The sequence below is a fragment of the Nannobrachium achirus genome (genome assembly GCF_963921795.1).
Source record: "Nannobrachium achirus genome assembly, chromosome: 7".
NCBI lineage: Eukaryota > Metazoa > Chordata > Actinopteri > Myctophiformes > Myctophidae > Nannobrachium > Nannobrachium achirus.
In genome coordinates this window covers 9,824,256-9,830,255 of record NC_137816.1, presented here as the reverse complement: position 1 = coordinate 9,830,255, position 6,000 = coordinate 9,824,256, and the positions used below count along the sequence as shown (strand labels likewise).

The window sequence follows — 6,000 nt, the reverse complement described above, 5'->3', positions numbered from 1 at the left end:
TAAAGAAACTGTTAAAAACGACACGGCGGCAGAACCGTTTAGGCTTAATATAATAGGGTTTATGTATAAAGTTTGATGTCTTAATCTTACCTTGGGAGAAAGTTCTTTCACAGTCACTCAAATCTTTCCTACACTAACTAGACTGCTGCCGAGTCCCGTTCAATGGGGGCCCCCCCACCGCAGGGCCCCCCCCTTTCCGGGAGGGGGGACAACAGTACCCTTTGCCCCCCCCTATCGGTGGCCCTGAGTAGGGGGGCCCGGTTGATTATTTGGGATGCGCAGAGAAGTTGAGGAGCTGGAAATTCTTGCACGTGTGCTCGTCCCGCCCCATCCCACATTGGCCAAGCTTAGTAACCTCGCCTACCAGGCTTTCTGGGGGAAAGCCTGGTGTTCGTTCACAACAGGCCGTTTGGTTTCCGCCGAAAGCGCGGAAACTACTAAGAAGCGGCGTCGCTTTGATTTGGTTCCCCCCGTTTGTTTCCCCAATCCCTATTAAAATGCTCGAGTAGCCTAGTCTTGCCAGTCCCTAACAGTTGGACTAAAAGATGCATATACCAATCGAATTTTTCAAAAGCAAAACTACTCTGCATCAAGGAGTTTATTAGGTAGGCCTTAAAATTATGTCCTTGAGCGAGTACCAAAACATGACGTGTTGTGGTTTCCGCTCCAGACCGGTTACAACCCCGAAAAGTGAAGTGATCCCAGACTACAAGCTTAGTGAAACGATATCATATAAATAGCACCGCTTACTTCACACTGAATGTGATTTTTGTGGCAGTTGATGGGACTTTACCACTCTGCTGGAATGGAATCCTGCAACATGCTGTGTGCTCAATGTTCCCTCTAATTCTTCAACGGTCTGAGCAAACACTCCAACTTGAGCACTGCTGACAAGGGCTTTGCGGTACATACGGATGGACATAAGGCCATACACACACAAAGCCAGAGTCAAAAACACATTGTTGGCAGAGAATGATAGTATCTCATCATGAAGCCGAATTGGTGACAAAAACTGCCTTTTTGAAAGAAATGTATGAATGAATAATACTGACGGTGCTGCATAATAACAATGCGACGGTCATCCTTTTTTGAGCGGAACTAGTCGCTCCAATACGTGACTTTGTGTGTATGTCCATGTGTATATGTACGTCCCTATCTGTATGTCCCTTTTCTGATTGGACAATATACCCCCTGTGAGTGACATCATGTGGGTCTATACATCATCATTCATCATCATACTATACTTAACGTTCTATGTACTGTAGGAAAAGAAAATGGGATTTTTACTTGAGTCGGGACCCATAAAAATTGTTCTGTTACCCACAAATGGGTCTCAACATAGTGTTTGGGAACCAGTGATAGGATTCATGTGTTGAAACAAATTGTACAGTTTTACTTTTACAGGGCATGGAGAGGCAGTTCACTCCCTAAGCTGACTGGAGGTCTACCTTATGGTGGGTGGGAGTATCGATCATCCAGCCTGGGGCCTTTCACAGAGCAAAGCACAAGGAGAGATTAAATGTGTTATGAGTCATTAAGACCTCCAGGCATCGAATCGCACCTGTCTAAACTCAGAGCACATCGATACACACCTCTCCCACTAACTGCTTTGAGTTAGTCTTTAGGCGTGTGAACCAAACACCTGGGCAGTGTAACTACGTTGATCTCAAGGGACATGGTTGTGTATCTGTGGCACATGCATGTACGTATGTGTGAGCAATGCACATGCGTGATTGCTCAGGTGATGTGTGTATGTGGGTTATTGCACCACGTTTTGTATGCCCTTTTCCCCCTTCATGTGTGTTCATTGAACATTGCGGACACGTGTCTGTGTGTATTTGTGCAGGGCACATGCAGACTGAGACATTTGAATGTGTGTCTGAATGTGTGTCTGCAAGTGTTTTGCGCCCCGCGCATGCATGTGAAGTGGGGAGGGTGCACAGGCTCGTCCTCATGCTGCCCCGAGGCCTCAGAGCCCATTTCCCGTTGTGCAGTGTGATAAGTTTCCCTGTCAGATCCCCCCAGCCCCACTATATTTCTGATAAGCTCCGCTGCTAGTTTTCCCGACCTCTGGCACAGAGATCAATTTGAGATTGATTCAAAATGCCCTGCTGGGGCAAGCTGGAAGATCAATTTGAGATGGATTGTTCACGCCAGGGGGGCGACAGCACGCAGTGCTGCGCTCTCTCTCTCTCTCTCTCTCTTTCTCTCTCTCTCTCGCTTCCCCCTCCTCCGTTCTCCCTCCTCAGCTTTCTTTACCTCCCCTGCACACTCCACTGTTGTTGTCATTTCTCTCTCGACTTTACGCCTTTTATTTTTCTCATATTGTCCCCCTATTCTCCACTTCCACCTCTCTTCTGTTGTTACTACTCACTAGCCAGTGTTCCCTGTTTCTCTCTCTTCTCTGCATTCATCCCCCGTAGCTGCTTCTCTCCTCTGTTCTTTACTGTGTTCCTCCCAGAGATGCAAGCGGCTGGGGCTAGGGATGACTCCATTAGCAGAGGGGCCACAGCCCCAGCAGAGCGATAGGCCTGCAGGAGAGGTGAGATAATTCTTCTGGTGTGGTGGTAATGCATACAGACCACAGAGAATATGGACAGATACCCCCTAGCCTCCGTCATCACCATACCCACACGCACACACACACACACACGCACGCGCACAGCCCAAATGGAAATGTATTTATTTTTTCTGTCAAGTTATGTGATCGTGGTCATCCTGGCTGTCCTGCCCAGAGCTAATGGTGTCACCGTCGCCAGCTCACGACCTTATCTCTCCAGTACGAATCATCCTGCCCGCGGCCACCTCATCACTCCTTCCCTCCATCCCTCCCCCATGTGTCTCTCCCTCCCTCCCACCTCTCGCCCCTGCCCCTGTTGTTCTCCTGTTTTCTGATGGTATCGAACATAGTAGGTGCATTCACTTTCAGTGAATGCTCTGACCTTCTCCCTGGCGGTGCATCCACCTAGCATACCTACACTGACCTTTATCTACAGTACAGCATCCCATCAGCTCTCAGAGTAACTGACTCTGGACTGCGACACGGCTGCATTATCTATGGAGAGAATGCAGACGGGAAGGCTGAAAATAAGCTGGGCCCGGCTGTAACAACGCTCTGTTACACATAATGACTGACGTTGAATTACAGGATCCATGTATTGCATGAATAAGACAAGGCTAATTAGTGGTTAGAAGAAATTATTTTCCATAGAAAAATAGATGTACATTTCTGCACTTACATGTATTTTACTCCCAAATCTCCCAAAGATGTCACGAAAACTACTGGTTGGATTGCCACGGAATTTGTTGTGCACCATCATAGTACTGAACATATTTTTATGACGGCATGGGCTTCCCACTTCCACACAAGTTATCTGAAGTTATCGAAAGGGGAAGATTGCCATGAAACTTCCTGAACACATTCCTGTCCTGAAGATGAATCTTACAATTGGTCTTGTTATTTATACAGTAAATTGCACCTTTCAAGTTCCAAGGTCCACTTAACACAAGGGATGGGTACTATTCTACCCTTACAAAACAACCCAAGGGTACTTCAGCACAGTCCCTACAGACAGTCCACATTTCAGACAACCACCTGACTATTTTCATTGCATGCCACAATAGTATCAATGACTAACCAAAGGAACAATGTGGAATTATCGTAGCCTTTCTTGCATGCACAGGTACACAGGTGCTCTTGTCCCGTGTTGCAATGTGAATCTCATTGGTTTATTGGTGGATTTTCTTCATACCATGCAAAGGTGTGTGGTTGACTAGTAGTTTGGACAGTATTTCTGACATTGTCGCTTTGAATTGAAGCTCATTGAATTGCCTTTGTTTATGAAATGCAACAAACCTTTGCCTCGCCTTTCCTTGTCAATGCCACCATCATTAGTATTTAAAACTTCTAAACCAATGAGAGCCCTGTGTCTATTAATATTGTCTCTGGTATAGCCAGTGAGCGCTGGCCCCTGATAAGCCTCATGCTGTTTATTAGACAGAACATCATCACCCATTGCTCTTGGCAGCTGTGAGTTCATAGCCCAGTGCCCTTATCCCTCCTTCCCCCCCTTTTGCCCTTTTGAGCCTATGACAGATGGGCATGCTGTATTATTACCCCAACTCACCCTCCCTCCATGGCCTACACCCCTGTAATTAAAACAGATGACAGAATATTAGAACAATGGAGTGCAGACTAAAATACCTGGGGCCAGATGCTCAGCAAACTGTGTTCAGACCTCCTCTCCTCTCCTCTCCTCTCCTCTCCTCTCCTCTCCTCTCGCCTCAGATTTTCAGTATTCTAATTGGACTGTACGCTATGTGCAGCCCATACTATATATCGTCGTTGTCGGGTGAAAACCTTGTATCTCCAAAACCGTTCGTTTTGTATTCATCATTTAAAAAATGATCTAGACTAGTGAAAATAGCCGATCTACAAGCACACAACACCTCGTGATGCGAGGCGTTGTGAGCTTGTAGATCTGCTGTTTTTACTACTTTTGCACGACGGCCTTGTGTGATGAAGCAGGGCTTTACTTTGCGAAAGAACGTACCGGTACACATTTGAAACTTGGAGATACGAGGTTTCCACCCGACAACGACGATATACTGTCTCTCACATACTTACTGCTGATTGGGTTGAACCATGTGATCATTCCTATCTTATTCACTGTCTGCGTCGCCACTGTCTTTTGAACCTGTTTGAGCCCACATCACCCACACATGATCAAAAGTTCAAAGCTCTTCTCCAAGATGTTTCAGAAAGGAATAATGGCTATAGATTCACAATGTAATGTACCCTGCTGCCTCGCATAGAGAACATTCTGTACTCTCGTTTTGCTAGTTAACTGAGTCAAGGTGATGTGCTCCGTGAAGCAAGCAACACTTGTATCGCTTGTTTCACTGGTCCTTTGCATCATGGAACATAACATTCAGTCTGTGTGGACAAAGTGGGTCAGGGGGTTAAAGTATAATCCGATTTTGAGTAGGAATAGAATTTAAAAAAATCAATTTTCCCTGATTTTCTAGCTAGAAAATTGAAAAAATGAACCAATATTTGATGTTGTGGGGAGCTAGAAAATCAGGGAAAATTGTTTTTTTTTTTATTCTATTCCTACTCAAAATCGGATTATACTTTAACCCCCTGACCAAAGTGCATTCATTATTTTCACCTCCAGCATTCTCTGGTTAGCTGGCTAATCAAACAGAAGCCATACCGTTACTGTAGTATGCCACGCCTGGCCCCAGTTGGGCCGAGCTTAGCTGATGGAGACAAAGCTATTGTATCTTGTCTGGAATGTCCACACCCTGACAGCTGTGGGGAGACTCTGAGTCATTCTTTTCCATCTGTCTCTGTCCCCTCTTTCTCTTTTAAGAACTTGTATCATTATCTCTCTCGCTGTCCTCACCTCACGTCACACATTCCTGTTTCCAGTAAGCGATTCGGCAAAGGTGCCAGCAGTACCACTGTCGCCTGCCATTCAATTCCAAGTGCACCCCTGAGAATAAATGATTTGCCCTGAAAGGGCTTGTAATGAACAGGGAAAATATATATATATCTGATGTGATGTTCCAGACTGGCTCTATAGTCCTATACCCATGGTATGTCTGAATATATTCAAATTCATATATTGTTTCATATTTGAATCACACCGGTAGTTTAATCATGATTGTTGTTGACAATGAAGTTATGGAGCTTTTATGTCTATAGTGGCTCAGATCTCTTAGCTTCCACATAGTACAGCACCTTAAGATATTATATTAATGGTGCATTTATAGTGCTTTATTCCAAAGCGCTTTACATAGATTGTGCGTTACATTCACCCATTCACACACACATTCATACACCAAAGGTGGAGGAATTTGCAAGGCACCAACCTGCTAGGGTTTCCCCCCCACTGCTAGGAGCAGTTAAGGGTTCAGTATCTTCCTCAAGGACACTTCGACACTAACTCTGGGGGAGCCCAAGATCTCTGAGGAAGACCGACGGGTCGAAGCATA

The 6,000-nt window shown here is 45.5% G+C and overlaps 1 protein-coding gene across 1 annotated transcript in view; it reads left to right on the top strand.

Annotated features, from left to right (window-relative positions):
* Nucleotides 1–6,000, top strand: part of LOC308288461 (uncharacterized protein) — a gene marked incomplete at both ends in the record, with an annotated part of 59,970 nt that overhangs the window by 34,549 nt on the left and 19,421 nt on the right. The gene's annotated exons all lie outside the window — the stretch shown is intronic.